At 38.8% G+C, this 17,093-nt stretch overlaps 1 protein-coding gene across 2 annotated transcripts in view; it reads right to left on the bottom strand.

Annotated features, from left to right (window-relative positions):
- Positions 1-16,857, bottom strand: part of LOC126260039 (molybdopterin synthase catalytic subunit-like) — a 42,663-nt gene extending 25,806 nt beyond the window's left edge. The window contains exons 1-2 of one of the 2 annotated variants that reach the window (XM_049957213.1): positions 16,719-16,749; positions 10,880-10,955 (exon numbers count right to left, since the gene is read on the bottom strand). The gene's annotated coding sequence lies outside the window, so the exon portion shown is untranslated. Of the gene's footprint in view, positions 1-10,879; positions 10,956-16,718 lie in introns of both variants that reach the window. The other variant, XM_049957215.1, reaches the window with a different exon arrangement.
- Positions 16,858-17,093: the final 236 nt, after the last annotated feature.

Consider the following 17,093-nt stretch of genomic DNA (forward strand, 5'->3'; position numbering starts at 1 on the left):
ACAGCCTTACTGCTATTGAACACTATCTTTCCCAGTGCCTGACGCATTCCAAACCAACAACTTCCCTCCTAGTCACCATGACCAACTATATCCTCACTCACAATTACTTTTCCTTTGAATGCATTATCTACAAACAATGGCTATGGGCACTCACATGACGCCGTCCTATGCCAACCTATTCATGGGCCATTTAGACAAATCCCAAGCCCCTCACCTGATTCAGATTCACTGATGACATCTTTGCGATCTGGATCAAGGGTGAGGATACCTAATTCTTTTTCCAGAACCTCAACAGCTCCTCCCCCATTTGCTTCACCTGGTCCTACTCAACCCAACAAGCCACCTTTCTAGATGGTGACGTCCACCTCAAAGATGGCTACATCATTCCTCTTTCAATATCAAAGCTACTTACCACCAGCAATACTTCCACTTTGACAGCTGCATCCCATTCTGTACCAAGAAGTCCCTTCCATACAGCCTAACCAACCATGGTTGTCACATTTGCAGTGATGGGCAGCCCCCTCGAAATATACCGAGGGTCTCACTGAAGCCTTCACGGACTGTAATTATCCTCCCAACTTTGTACAGAAACAAATCTCCCATGCCTTATCTTTCCAGTCTCTCACCACCTCCAAAAGTCTCAGTCCAGCCACACAGGAGCATTTCTGTCATAAGTCAGTACCATCCAGGACTGGAGCAACTGAATTACATTCTCCGCCAAGGCTCTGACTACCTCTCGTCATTCCCTGAAATGAGTAATATCCTGCCCACTATGCTTCCCACCCCATCCACAATGGTATTCCACCATCCACCAAACCTACACAATATACTCGTCTATCCCTACACAACCCCTGCTTCCCACCCTTTATCTCATATCCCTGTAACAGAACGAGATGCAAGACCTCTCGAATATATCCTCATATCCTCCCACCACCACCTGCTCCAGTCCCGTCACAAACAGCACCTATCCCACCAAAGGCAGGGCTACCTGTGAAACAAGTCATGTGATCTACAAGCTAAGCTGCAACCACAGTGCTGCATTCTATGTGGGCATGACAACCAACAAGCTGTCTGCCCACATAAATAGCCTCCAACAAACTGTAGGCTAAGAAACAAGTGCACCACCCTGTTGCTGAGCACACTGCCCAATATGACATCCTTCATTCCAATGTCTTCTTCACAGCCTGTGCCATATGGATTCTGCCCACCAACACCAGCTTTTCTAAACTGCACAGGTAGAAACTTTCCCTGCAATACATCCTATGTTCCCATAACCCTCCTGGCCTCAACCTTCGTTAATAATTTTCCTCACCCATCTGCCCGTTTCAAAAACGTCTGTCTACCAGAAATAGTTTTCGATGACTTGAGGTTCTTTAACACATTGACTGCCATGAAGTTGCTGAGCAGAGCCTCATGCCTGGCACCGTGCGTCCACCAGTGGCTACAGAAGAGCCTCACAGCTGATTTTGTGTGCCTGGCCTGACCTGGTGGTGGAACATCCATCACTGCGTGTGCCACAGTTGATGTGCTAAACTTTCTGCCTTTCTACTGCCTTCAAACATTCTTGCTCTAACCATATAGAAATCCTATAATCTAAAAGATTCATCAAGTAGTTCTTTTTAAACTGTGGAAGCTGTTATCACTGCAAAATCTCTTTGAATACCTGACAACTAAGACAAGCAAATAAGCACTTACGAGGTTTACTGCAATTTTTTGGGGCTCTTTTGAAATTCATCTGTTTGCTGACATTTCATGCACACTGTAATTTAAAAAAAAAATTTAAAAATTCTTTGTTACATCTGGAATGTTGACATTGGTTGTGTAATATAATGACTAAGTTTATATTTGGTATGAAATAAAACAAGAACAGTGGTTTCAGTTGCCTGAGACTGCAGTCGTGTGTGTGAGTTGCATTCGAGTGAATGCGTGCGCGTGTGCATATGTGTGTCTATTGTGACAAAGGCCTTAAAAATGTCTGAAAGCTATAATTGTGTGAGTCTTTTTGTTGTGCCTATCTGCGACTCAGCATCTCCGCTATAAGGTGAGTAGCAACTTTCCTTCTCATAATATTGTGACATTTCATCCTGGAGATTTTCCATTGTTGGATCTTTTTGTGTATATGTGTGTGTGTGGGGGGGGGGGGAGGGGGGGATGTGTGTACACATTACAATATATCTTTGAAATATCTGCAGCTATTTCAAACAAACTTATAATGCACGACTTAGTAACATGTGTACCACTACAAATCCATGCAAGAGGCTCAATGCTGTAGAAAGGACATTTGCAGCAATATACTGGCACAGCATGATGTCACAGCTCCCTCTTGGCACTGCTGCCCACCTGCCAGTCAGTGTCCAGCTGGTTATTGAAACCAAGGACACTTCAGCTTGCAGTGTACATGACATTACCTGTTTTGCATGAAGTCGCTACTGTTCCACCGTCATTTTGAAAGGACCAATTGCCAGGGAGTCCACCTGCCATCAGATGGGATGAGGGTCAAACTGAGGCCCCCCCTAGCCATCAAGCCACTGTGGCATTCACCAGCATCAGATGCCACCAGCCAGACACCAGACCAAGGTTTGTGCCTCGGATCTCTACGTCTCTGTCACTCACCACATCTAAGCAGGTTCCAGCCGCTTTGCTGGCAACGTAACAGCCCAAAACCACCATGCTAGCACTTGATGCGATGTTTCTGGGAATGTTTATTGTGCAAGTTTGGTTCTAGCTCAGGGTGCACTGATTGTAGCAGTTACTGTCTTCACAACACCAATTCACCATCAAGGTCTGTGAGGTCAATGCCTCACCACACTTACAGAACGTGGACAGTGTGGACCGATGTCACGCTGCACCACCTGAGGTGAGCATGCACCTGTAATTGCTTTAGCTTGTAACAGTAAAGAGTTTTATGATCGCCATTTGTCTTGCTGCAGCCACCTTCTTCTCTGACAGATTACAGTAGCCCTCTCCAATCCACTGAAACTACAACAACCAGGTGGGAAAGCTGAAAGCCATCCTGAAAACTAGAAGAACAGTCTCTCACCCCTCCCTAGTTCTCATTGCACTTTAGGCCAATAAATTTTGTAGCCAAAGTCAGGATTAACAGAGGGGCTACAGTCAGTGACAACATAGTCAAGTGATATTAGCAGTATGTCCATTCTAGAACCACTCGTGAGTCCTTCTGTTTATTGTTCCTGGGTTTTTCCACTTCCTGCTGTCCTATTTGATGTTTCCTCATCATTAGGATTGGTGTAGGCAGTGGTACCAGAGAAAGGCCCACAAGATAAACTGATGAAACCAGTTGTACATATGTAGGGTAACCTGCCAGGTCATGTGGCTCCATGTAACGAGTCACATGATGTGGTACATTGGACATGACAGCAAAGAGGTCAATCTGACAGGCAGTGTAAGAAGAATGTATGGTAGATATGTGGCTGTACCATAGATTTCAGGTGATTATACATAATAGGCAACTGAAAGTGTACTTTATTGTAAATAGTGTTGCTATGTAGTAATATGTTTAGGAGTCCTCCAGGGATTCATGCTAGTGGGTATGTGATTTAAGTTTGTGGGTCATGTGTGGAGTGTTTCTCTTTCTTTCAGTTTCCATGACAGACTCCTTCCGCTCTGTCTGCGGTTCTGTTCTCAACGGACGTAGTTGTATGCCACTGTAAAATGCTAATGTGATAAATGTAGATCCTTGTCACAACAGTGTTGTGTGTTTTGTGTTTTTTGTCTTTTCTTCATGTGACACTGCCTCAAAGCAGCATATCAAGGTGCTGAGATACCACAGATGTGATGTCATCATTATATCATTTCTAGTGCAGTCAGCATGACAGCAGAGAAGTTAACGAAGACATCTGTCAGAATCTACAATAATTGGAGTCATAATGGAAGAATGTGTCAGGTATCAGGAAAATATTGTGAGACAAAAATGTTACTGAGTAATATAAGTTGAGATAAGGGACGCAGGCTGTAGCTGGTAGAACACTTTGGTTAAGTAAATTCATCAGTGGTATCACAGTGTTCATGAAGCACAACAAACAGAACAAGCCTCTCTGGGATGAGTGGTAAAGTTTTAAGATTTAAGTGATAGTTCTCCTGACATTATGATCAGAAAAGTGACTACAGTAACTTTATTATGGATTCCTTCTTCGTAATTACATTACGTTAAGTTCTTCTTGCCAAACTTCTGTGCTTGTTTCATGACATAATGGTAAGAAGTAATACACTGTTAAGATAATGTGTAACATGAGGAACAGGATAACTACATTAGTGAAGTTAGAAATAGTGTTGAGGAGGGTAGGTTGTGCAAAAGAGTGAGTATGTAGTACCGTGATGTTGGACAAGTCAGGAGTACTACTGTAGGATGCCACCCGGAATTGGAAAACACTATCTCTATGAGAGGATTTGACACTGCTGCTGAATGCACAGGTCAAAGTCATAGACTGTAAGTGTGTTATGCACTCCTCAATGAGACAGCTTGGCAAATGCTGCAGGAAACAGGGAAGGAATCATTTAAAAGTGGACTTTAAGCATATATGGCATGAACAAAGGTCAAAGCACAGTAGTTGGTAAACTCATTTGTTAACAGAGCCACTTATTAACAGTATAGCAATTGAAATTTTGAAATTTCACATGGATGTGGAAAAGTATCAGCTTCTGTTCCTCAAAGCTACTAACCCTGAGCAGTATCTTTAGTGGACTTATTGCCCTAACTCAACAAGCAATCAACAATAAAGATGCACCTTGATAGAGATTTTACGCCAAGGAGCACCCAGTGTCCCTTTTCCGGGGAGGGGGGGGGGGGCTACACATTGCGCAAAGAATGAGTTGGAGCATTAGGAAACTTGCCTTTAACAACAAACACAGAAACATAAATTATGTAGCCAGTTTTAATGTAAATTCACCTTAAAATTAGGAAAACTTAAAATTTTAATAAATTTTCTAAATAAAAAAAAAATTATTACAGCACTGCAAGAAACAAAATTTATCGATGAACATCCTTTGGATTCAGAAGGATTCAGCCTATTTAAGGGAAAACCAGGAAAAAGAGTTATCTAGTATGTATCCCAATTTGGAACAGATTTCATAGTAAACAAAAACATATTAAACTCAGTAATAGAGTTTACATCACTTAAGGAAAGACTTTCCACACTAACATTAAAATTATCAAAGTTTACACACTTCTAATACACATGCACCAACAAATGAGAAAAACAGAATACAGAAAAAGTGAACAGAAAATTTTTGGTAAAATGTGTTAAACATCTTAGATCACATTCCATCAAAAAACACAGTATTACTACCTGGAGACTATAATGCACAAAGTGGCAAAGAATGTCAGCACAGATTAATAACGGGAAAATTCCCTGCGCATAAAAGAACCAACAACGCAAATGGAAAAAAGACACTTAAGCCTGTGCACACAGAATAACATAGTACTACAATCCACATTCTTCAAAAAACTTCCTAGAAAACAGACTAGATGGGAATCGCCAAATACTCAATCACGTTGCTATAAGAAGATACTCTACAGTGGAGGTATGCGATGAAAATTTGCTTTGAGTGCCAGTTTAGATTCAGACCACTACCTATCATTAAATTCAAAGTTAGTTAGACCAATATTTAGAAAAAAGAATCAATAACAACCCAAAAAGTTGACATACAGAAGTCATCTACAGAAAATGGTTACAAAATGCAGTTGGAAAAAAAAAATACCTAATATAGGAACAAATTCAAAAAGAAGTTATTCGGACTGCAGCAGAAACTATTTCTCTTAAAAAGAAATAGAAGCGTACTTGGTGCAATGGTGATTGTGATGAGTTAACAATAAAGAAACAATGAGCTCAGAGTATCTGAAAAAGAGATAAGAACAGAAAAAAATTATAGAAGCAAAGAAACATGCATCAAATGGTCTCAAAAAGGTAAGATTACAATGTATGGAAGATCAACCAAGTCACATTTTAAACAGAACAAAACAAGCAACTCTTATAAAACATTCCAAAATAGTTTAAAGAAGTACAGGGTGATTATAATTAAATGTTAAAACCGCTATAGAAATAACACCACTGGTTAGAATGACACCATATCAGAGAAGGGGGGAAAACGTATGGCAGAAGAAAAATAAATAGTTACAAAATGTAGCAATAGATAGTGCTGTAAGCATCATAATTTAATAGTGGTCAACTACAAATGACAAATGAATCATACAAAAATGCCTAAGTTGTATGTTTGATATTAAACAAACTGTACTACTCAATGTGCATGGGTATACAGGTGTGATACTGTTAGTTACGTACAGCCATCCACCTCAGCAAGGTCATATCACATCAGATGGGAAAAATCAGTTTTTAATTTTCCTGAGGCCAAAAACCACATAAAAAGCATCACTCACATCGGTTTATAATTATCCTGAGGCCAAAAACTGCATAAAAAGCATCAATCACATTGGTTTTTAATTGTCCTGAGGCTAAAAACCCCATAAAAAGCATCAATCATATCGGATTTTAATTGTCCTAAAGCCAAAAACTGCATAAAAAGCATCAATCAAAATCAAATCGGATTATTAATTTCTGTGTGACTGGCACAAAACATGTTCCACAACCGATCGGTGTGTTTCTGGGGTCACATTCAGAATGTGTTGCGCAATACATGCCTTCAATGCAAGTCTGCAATTGGAACACTGTACACAACATCTCTCAGATAGCCTCACAGCCAGAAGTCACACAGATTAAAATCAGGTGATCAGGACGGCCAGGCTGTTGGGAAAAGGCGGCTGATAATTCTAGCATTTCCAAAATGGTGCTTCAGCAGTTGCTTAACTGGATTTGCAATGTGTGGAGGTGCGCCACCTTGCATAAAAATGATCCCATCTACCGTATCCATACAGTTGAAGAGCTGGAATGACATGGTTGTGCAAAAGACACTCACAGTGCTTACCAGTGACAGTACAGGTAAGAGGACCAAAAGCAACTGTACCTTTGAAAAAATATGGCCCTATGATGAATGATGCCATAATATCCCAATATTTCTCAAAATCTCCAGCAATTTGCATATTTTTTCTCTATCAAAAGCCTTCTGGTAATCTATCAGGCAAGCAAATACATTTCTATTTACACCTCTAGATCTCTGAAACAATACTTGTACACTGAATAAGGTTTCTCTCACACCCATGGCATTAACAAACCCAAACTGATTAGGGGCTATCTGTTCCTCACATAGTCTGTACATTCTTCTGTGTATCAACCTCAAAAACAATTAACATGGCTCATTAAGTTTATTGTACAATAATCTCCGCATTGTTTTACATTTGGCTTTGTGGGCAGAATAATGAACTTTGATTCCAGCCACTCCAATGGAATGATTGCTAGACACACAAATTTGGTTGAAAATTTAACAATGGAAAATCCAGGATTGAATGTAACAGTATTATGAAACGGGTAGTTGCTACTCAACATATAGCACAGATGCTGAGTCGCAGATAAGCACAGCAAAAAGACTGTCACAAAATAAGCTTTCAGCCAACAATGCCTTTGTCAAAATAGATCACACACACACACATGTGCAATGTATTTGCGTGCATGTGTGTGTGTGTGTGTGTGTGTGTGTGTGTGTGTGTGTGTGTGTCATCTCTATTGACAAAAGCCTTGTTGGCCAAAACTTTATTTTGTGACAGGATTTTTGTTGTGCCTATCTGTGACTCAGCATCTCAGTACATATGGCAAGTAGCGACTAAACTTTTCATGATATTGATTGAAAATTTTGGTTAACCATTTTACATGCTTTTCATCAGTCAATTTTAAGAACTCTGCTTCTACTTTATCTAGTCCCACAGCCTTTTCATCCTTCATCTGATTGATGGTTGTTTAAGCCTCTACTTCTAGTATATCTGTACCACTTATTTCATTTTTACTTGAATTAAAAGCGCATCTAGAGTAATGAAATATATTTTTTATTTTTTCCATGACTTTTTCTTGTCTTCTAATTCCACCATCAAGTTACCTGCATCAACTACTAATTTTCCACTGATGCTCTTCCCACATTTGCCAGTTATTTCTTTAACTTCCTTATGTACATTGAAGCTATCATATTTACTTCCACAAAATTCAATTTTTGCACTGCTTCATTTTCTTTTGCCTCCTTTATTTTTCTTCTAATGTCCACATTTATCTTCCTGTATTCCATTGGGTTTCCCCTATTTAATATCCTTTTCTCCATTACATTCAGGATCTCATCCGTCATCCATGACTTCCTTTTCTTTCTCTCTGGTTTCATGTGGTTTTCTTTTATTTGCTGTGCAACATTCTGTAGCTTTTTCAGTTCTAAATTGACATTGTTATTTGTGATGTCTTCTGTGTTAATCACCAAGGTGAGTTCTGTTTGTATATTCTGTTTTACTATCAGGTCTCTCCTCAAATTGAAGATCTGCTTTTTCTTTCGCTTCATTCTAACTTTAAAAACTCCTACAAGCGATGTGTGATCAGAGTTTAAGTGTGCTTCTGGGTATGTTTTCACTGATGTGCAACTGTTCCTCAAACGTTTATCTACTAATATGAAATTAGTCTGGTTTCTCACACATCTCCCAGGTCTGTCCATTGGAGACTTCCATGTATACAATCTTCTAGGTGAAAGTTTAAACCTGGTGTTCATAATCACTAGATCATTTGACATCGCAAAAATTTCAGAATCATCTGCTCTAGAATTCCTCTCTCCAAGCCCAAATGGTTCTACCATGTCTGATGTTCTACCTTCCCCTACTTTTGAATTAAAATCTCCCATTACAATTGTCAACTCATATCCATTAAGTTTTCTCAAAATTCCATTTATGTTATCATAAAATTCTTCTATCTCTTCATCTGCAACGAACACATGGTGCAGGGAATGGCAATTGAATCTCAATGTAGACAAGTGTAATGTGCTGCGAATACATAGAAAGAAAGATCCTTTATCATTTAGCTACAATATAGCAGGTCAGCAACTGGAAGCAGTTAATTCCATAAATTATCTGGGAGTAGGCATTAGGAGTGATTTAAAATGGAATGACCATATACAATTAATCGTCGGTAAAGCAGATGCCAGACTGAGGTTCATTGGAAGAATCCTAAAGAAATGCAGTCCAAAAACAAAGGAAGTAGATTACAGTACACTTGTTTGCCCACTGCTTGAATACTGCTCACCAGTGTGGGATCCGTACCAGATAGGGTTCATAGAAGAGCTAGAGAAGATCCAATGGAGAGCAGCACACTTCGTTACAGCATCATTTAGTAATCACGAAAGCGTTATGGATATGATAAACTCCAGTGGAAGACTCTGCAAGAAAGACGCTCAGTAGCTCGGTACGGGCATTTGTTAAAGTTTCGAGAACATACCTTCACCGAGGAGTGAAGCAGTATATTGCTCCCTCCTACGTATATCTCGCGAAGAGACCATGAGGATAAAATCAGAGAGATTAGAGCCCACACAGAGGCATACCAACACTCTTTCTTTCCACGAACAATATGAGAGGAATAGAAGGGAGAACCGACAGAGGTACTCAAGGTACCCTCCGCCACACACTGTCAGGTGGCTTGTGGAGTATGGATGTAGATGTAGATGTAGATCTTCCTTGTCCATTGTAGGGGCATACACTTGTGTTATATTTATATCACTATGGGTACCACTAAGCTACTATAACATTATACGGGCTGGTACAGATATGAAACTTTTGAGAAATCTTGCAAGTTTTGCTGATAGTATTACACCAACTTCATGCTCATGCTTACTGTCTGATTTTCCCGAGTATAACACTCTATGTCCATTTCTGTAAATATCTCCTCTGTTTCGTTATCACATCTCACTCACTCCAAGTGTGTGGTTCAAATGATAGAAATGCATTAATCAACATTATAAAAGAATTTGGACTTGACAATAAAACAACAAAAATAATTAAAGGAACTTTTAACAAACACAACATTGAATGTCCAGGATGTAATAATGAGAGGAGATGCTGAGTCGCAGATAGGCATAACAAAAAAATTGTCAAAAAAAAAAGCTTTTGGCCAAACAGAGCTCATCAGAATTAGACAAAACACACACACACACACACACACACACACACACACACACACACACACACGTCCACAGTCTGTGGCTGTGGTCAGAGTCTGGCCTTGGCTGCCAGAGACTGTGGTCATGTGTGTGAGTTGTGTTTGCATGAGTGTGCGTATGTGTGTCGTCTAATTCTGATGAAGGCCTATTTGGCTGAAAGCTTTGTTTGACAGTATGTTTGTTGTGCCTCTCTGTGACTCAGGACCTCTGCTATGTGGTGAGTAGCAACTATCATTTTCATAATATTGTCATTATAACATCAAAAGTAGAATTTAAGGGGGAACTGTCAAAACTTTTTGAAATAAAATCAAGAGTAAGACAGGGAGATGGTTTATTACCCCTACTTTTCAACTGCACTTTAGAGAAGGTAGTGAAAGAATGGGGAAAATCAATCAATACTAAGGATGTTCAACTAGGAAGAAATCCAAATAAAATCTCCATAGATTGTCTAGCTTTTGCAGCTGACATGGCATTAATTACTGACTCACTGGATAGCATCAAAGAACCAACTACAGAAACAAGCAGGCAATATGGGACTAAAAATATTATTTGAAAAAACACAATTCACTTCATGACAATATCAACGATGCCCCTCCAAACCTTAAAATTCATAAGAACACAATATCTAAAACAAACTTTTAAATACCTATGGGAATGGATAACAAGCAATATAAAAGAAAAGATAGCCAAAGAAACTAGAGCACACAAAATGGAAGGGGCATTCCAAACAACAAAAAACATATATAACACACAAAAAACACTTTGTTCTACAACACAAAACTAAGACAATCACTCAAACAGTAGTAAGGCCTGAAACACTGCATGCAGCAGAAACACATAAACTGCCATGATTTGAAGATCTTGAAAAACTGAAAACAGAAGAAAGAAGAATTCTCAGGAAAATGCTGGGACCTAGAAGTAATAGTAATGTTGAATACAAATTAAGATCAAACAGAGAGCTTTGTTTGAAAACGGAAAAGCTGGCTAATGTAATATGGAAAAGTACACTACAGTCTTATGAACACATGTACCAAATGGATAGAAAAAACTAACCAAGCAGAGCTTCAACTTACTAAACAGCTACAAATCCACATCCACATGGTCCAATGATTTGACAGAGACATGAAAAACACTAGGATTATAATGGACATAATAGATAACAGAATACTTTTCAGAGAAGCAACACAGGATATCAGGAAAGCGGCAGCACAGGATTTCAGGAAAGAAAGAACTCTGCAAAATGAAGAAAAGGAATGACACTCGTGAAGTATGAAGGAAGTTTGGGAGCAATGAGAATTAAACATAAAGAAGCGAAACCAAAGCTGACTTGTCATACTCTCCAAAAGGATTAGTTTAATAAATAAAACGGGCAAGTACATTGTTAATAACTTAATTAGGGCACTCCTAAGCTGGCCTTTGCTAAAAATGCCCTCAATCTGAGTGAGGTACATTTGTTGAGGTTGACCTCTTTCAACAATCACATCCACACTCCTCTTGTATGCTAGTTTTATATATTTCCTTTCGCTTATCCTCTCTACATGTCCAAATCATCTCAACAAACCATTTTCAATATGTGACACTACATCTTCTTTTACCTGACAATGCTCCCTAAAATTAACTTAATAAATCTTATTTAAAGTTTTAAGTCTTAATTAAACAATGGGTATGTTGACTAGTACTTGAAGTGAAACTTAACAATGATATTATTTACTGATACAATTAAACTGTAAGATATCTATAAAATTCAACCATGACAATGACCAACATACAGTACTATGAACATTGGCCTTGGATCTCCTTGGAAAGTTTGGATAAATCAAGTTTGTTTGTTTGTTGTTTTTAATTTTAAGAATGATTCCAGGCTCTCATCAATAACATGGCTTCTGAATTTACTCTTGATAAGTTTCAAGCTTGAAAATGATTCTTTGCCTGAATATGTATACTCGAATAAGGAAAGAACAGCAGACACTAGCTTTTTCAGCTGATTGTGTGAGTCAGGAGTACTATTCCAGGTGTTAAAAACCAATGTATCTTCCTTCTCCATATCTTTCAAAGCATACTATTTGTGCTGTAAACTAATTTCACATCTGTGTTTCTCCAATATTTCAATCTCAGTTCCTGAATTCCTGAAACCTATTAAGAAAAGTTTCCCTCAGATTTAAAAGTGTTGTTTTGAAATATCAAAGGCCAACATCAGAATTACTTTCTTGGCTAAGTTTCAACATGTTTGGAAAGTGAGACAAAGTTTCTCTTTTAAAATCTTGGAAAAGTTTGTTTCTGACTGAAATAACTTCTGGCACCCTCACCAACCCACTGAACCCAAAGCATCCAGTTGGGAGAGCTGAATGTCCTGCTGACAACTAGAAGAACGTCTTCCCAACCCTCCATAGAGGTCAATCCTAATCAGGCCACTATACCTGAGACAAATACCATGGGGATAGGACTCTCTTAGTGCCCCTGTTTGTAGGGTTGGAAATTTCTTACATGCAAGCGTAGCTCTGGAATGCTTGCAGGAATCAACCAAACTTTGTACACATATGACTCAACTGCCAGAAAAAGATACTGACACTCTTATGGATGAGGTGCAAGTGTGAGTTATGTGATATGTACTAATAATCGAAAGCAAACTATATCAGAGACAAATCCACAGTTTTCAGGGTTGCTGGGCTGACTGGAGATAGACCGGATCACATTTAAAACCTAGGAATGGGGATTGGGGGATGGGGGGAGTGGTGACATGTAAGCGCATCTCTGAAACACTTGGAGTAATTTTTAACCAAAGTTGGTACACTTATGACTTACTATCTGCAAAAAATGCTGTTGGACTAGGACTTCCTTAGTACTTCTAAGAATGATTGTGGGAGTAAGGAATGGGCCGGTACATGTAAGTGTAACTCTGAAGACTATCGAGAAATTTCAACCGAAACCCATAGAATCACATTTTACAATCTAGAGGTAAGAAGAAACCCCTGGCTCACCTATTTCTGAGATTGGGGTAGGACAGTATTGACATGTACACAAAGATCTGAATTACATGAATTAAACTGAAGGCATAAAAAGTCCCTAAGAACCCTTAGGAGTGGGGTGTGGGTGTGAGAAGTGAAAACAATAAAAGCATTCATATTTCAGATTTTGGGGTAGGTGACAAATTTTGATATTTAACCATTATGGGGACAAATGTTGGCATGAAGGGATAGCATGTAAAGCTTAACTCTGGTATTCTTGGAGTAATTTCAGTTGAATGTGTTGTACATAACATAAGATTGAGATACGTAACTGAATAGTATTTCATTCATCTCACAGCGTAAGTTAAGTTTATTTGTAGGAGTCATGTTAGAAATATACATTATAGTTACAATCATTTTTACACGAATAAACAATAATGTAACAGTAAAATGATATTTCTAAATATAAACAACTACATACAAGAATAATCACCTAAAACATGGACCATAAATACTGCAGAAATGGGAAGTGCTACTGATAATTAGTTTTCACAAAATGGACTGTTAGTCAGGGGCTTGTATTGTTAGTCAATAAACAAATTGTAATAATATTTAGAAAGTGTATTTTTGTGCAGACATACACTTTTGTTAATGGAATGACGCCTGTTGACATCAACACACTAAAAGTAGGGTAAATTAGAATGACAGTGTGTTTGTTGCAGGATTATATTGTGAGCTGTTTATGAGATATCATATTTTGAAAAGTTCCCACTGACACTTGCAGAATACCTGTGGTAGCACAGACTAAAGAACAACACAAGTTCATACACCAGTTATTTGAATTCTGACCAGTAACAAGACAACTGACAATAACAAGTTACGTTCAAAATGACCTCCAGCAGTACGTGCTTACAGTCCGGTATGGATCAAATGCTGCACACAGGCTAGCATTTCAGTGGGGATGTACAAGCAGGCTGCTGTAATACATCATTTCATTTTATTGTGTGTTGTTGGTATGCTCTTGCAGACCGCATCTTTCAGCTTTCTTCACAGAAAAAACATCTACAGGTGTCACATCCGGGGAACGGACTGGTCAAGGCAGAGATCCTCTGAGTCCAACACAGCAATTTGGAAACAATTCATGAAGACATGCTGTAGTACTTCGTGCACTATTGGCTGGACAGTCATCATGTTGGTACCACACGTTTCTTCTCATCAGCAGAGAAATGTCTTCTAGCATCCGTGGAAGATGATCAGTTAGGAGGCTGTGATACTTCTGCGTGTTCAGTACTCTGTCTTTGAAAACTGAATCTATGAGCTGATGGCTCACTATCCCACACTGCACATTTACACTCCATAAACACTGACATTCCACTTGACAAAGACAATAAGGATTGTCAACAAACTAATAGTACTTGTTTTGGCAGTTTACTTGGCCGTGATTGGTAAATGTGGCTTCATCATTAAACAAAATGCCCATGCACTCTTGATGGGGAGAGATGTGATAGGGGTGGAACCTGTGTCAATGGGAAATGCATAGGACACTTGCCTGACTCATGCCACTTCTTCATGCGATTGACTGGGAATAATGTGTGGATCAACTGCAAGAACGTTAATTTCCCCCTCTTCTGTCATCACTCGTTTTCTTCTGTTACATAGTTTAGGTGTTACACTACCACTTTCACACAACCAGTTGAAAAGATTGATAATTAATTGTGGAGGTGGTTGCATCTGTTGGGATACCTTGGAGCATAGACTATACAAAAATGAACTGCAGTATTCCTTCACTCTCCATACACCAGGAGCTTGTCAGCTTTTTCTGGATTCGAAAATCCCATTGTCCACTGACAACCTACTGCTTGGACCATTGCACAATAACTGACCAGGAAATCGTAGTGCACTCAAGGAACACATAAGCAGACTGTAAGCAAACTTAACAACATCTTACCCAACAACTGTTGTTGTGGTCTTCAGTCCAGAGACTGGTTTGATGCAGCTCTCCATGCTACTCTATCCTGTTCAAGACTCTTCATCTCCAACTAACTACTGCAACCTACATCCTTCCAAATCTGCTTACTGTACTCATCTCTTGGTCTCCCTCTACGATTTTTACCCTCCATGCTTCCCTCCAGCACTAAACTGGTGATCCCTTGAGGCCTCTAAACGAGTCAGACCAACTGATCCCTTCTTCTAGTCAAATTGTACCACAAATTCCTCTTTTCCCCAATTCTATTCAGTACCTCATCATTAGTTACGTGTTCTACCCATCTAATCTTCAGCATTCTTCTGTAGCACCACATTTCAAAAGTTTCTATTCTCTTCTTGTCTAAACTGCTTATTGCCCATGTTTCACTTCCATACATGGCTACACTCAATAAAAATACTTCCAGAAAAGACTTCCTGACACTTAAATCTATAGCTGATGTTAACAAATTTCTCTTCTTCAGAAACGCTTTCCTTGCCATAGCCAGTCTACACTTATATCCTCTCTACTTTGAGCATCATCAGTTATTTTACTCCACAAAAAGCAAAAGTCAATTACCACTTTAAGTGTCTCCTTCCCTAATCTAATACTCTCAGCATCACCTGATTCAATTTGACTACATCTACATCTACATCCATACTCCGCAAGCCACCTGACGGTGTGTGGCGGAGGGTACCTTGAGTACCTCTATCGGTTCTCCCTTCTATTCCAGTCTCGTATTGTTCGTGGAAAGAAGGATTGTCGGTATGCCTCTGTGTGGGCTCTAATCTCTCTGATTTTATCCTCATGGTCTCTTCGCGAGATATATGTAGGAGGGAGCATTCCATTATCCTCGTTTTGCTTTTGTTGATGTTCATCTTATATCCTTCTTTCAAGACAATGTCCAGTCCGTTCAGCTGCTATTACAGGTCCTTTGCTGTCTCTGACAAAATTACAATGTCATTGGCAAACCTCAAAGTTTTTATTGCTTCTCTATGGATTTTAATTCCCATTCCAAGTCTTTCTTTTGTTTGCTTTACTGCTTGTTCATTACACAGATTGAATAACATCGGGGATGGACAACAAACTTGTCTCACTCCCTTCTCAACCACTGCTTCCCTTTCATGCCCCTCAACTCTTATACTGCCATCTGGTTTCTGTACAATTGTAAATAGCCTTTCGCTCCCTGTATTTTACCCTTGCCACCTCCAGAATTTGAAATAGAGAATTCCAGTCAACACAGTCAAAAGTTTTTCTAAGTCTACAAATGCCAGAAATGAAGGTTTGCCTTTCCTTAATCTAACAACTATGCAGACTGAATGGCACAAACAAGTGTTGCTGTGGAAAATTTTCAAAATACAATATCTCATAAATGACTCACACTAAATCCTGCAACAAAACCACTGACATTCTAATTTACCCTACTTTTAGTTTGTTAATGTCAATATGCATTGTTCCATTTAAAAAAGTGTATGTTTGCTCAAAAACTAAATTTTTATTACAGTCTGCTTATCAGCTAACAATATGAGCCCCTGATTACCAAAACATTCTGAGAAAACCGCACAATGATAGCACTTTCCATTTCCATGATATTAATGGTGCAAGGTCTAAACCTTGCACCCTATATATTTCACAGGATAAGGTAATCAAACAGTGCAGGGTAAACAGCTGTTACTTATTGAAACTAATTTGTTAATTGTAACAACCAACTTAAAAGTACAAACCTCCACTTATTGGTGGAATTACAGCAATTTCATCACCTTCTTTAAAATCTAAGGTAGATTCACTTGACAAATATTCTTCATTTACTGCAAGGATAAAGTTCCTTCTTATAGCACCCAGTGAAAACTTTTCAACAATAAGAGTACAAAGTTCTTCATATGTCATACGTGATGCAACTTTCAAAGAACATTCACTACGTCCAGCAAGCTCTCTGGCTTTAGCAAAAAATAAGATCTTTACTTCAATTTTCTTTTGATCATCCATTGCCTAAAAAATACCTGCAAATGAAATAACATTCTGTCAGAAACCATACGAAAAGATTAGAATAGAACAAATAATTTTTGAATCTCTGCCAGCACTTCTGCAAGATTATATTT

The sequence above is a fragment of the Schistocerca nitens genome, chromosome 5 (genome assembly GCF_023898315.1).
Source record: "Schistocerca nitens isolate TAMUIC-IGC-003100 chromosome 5, iqSchNite1.1, whole genome shotgun sequence".
NCBI lineage: Eukaryota > Metazoa > Arthropoda > Insecta > Orthoptera > Acrididae > Schistocerca > Schistocerca nitens.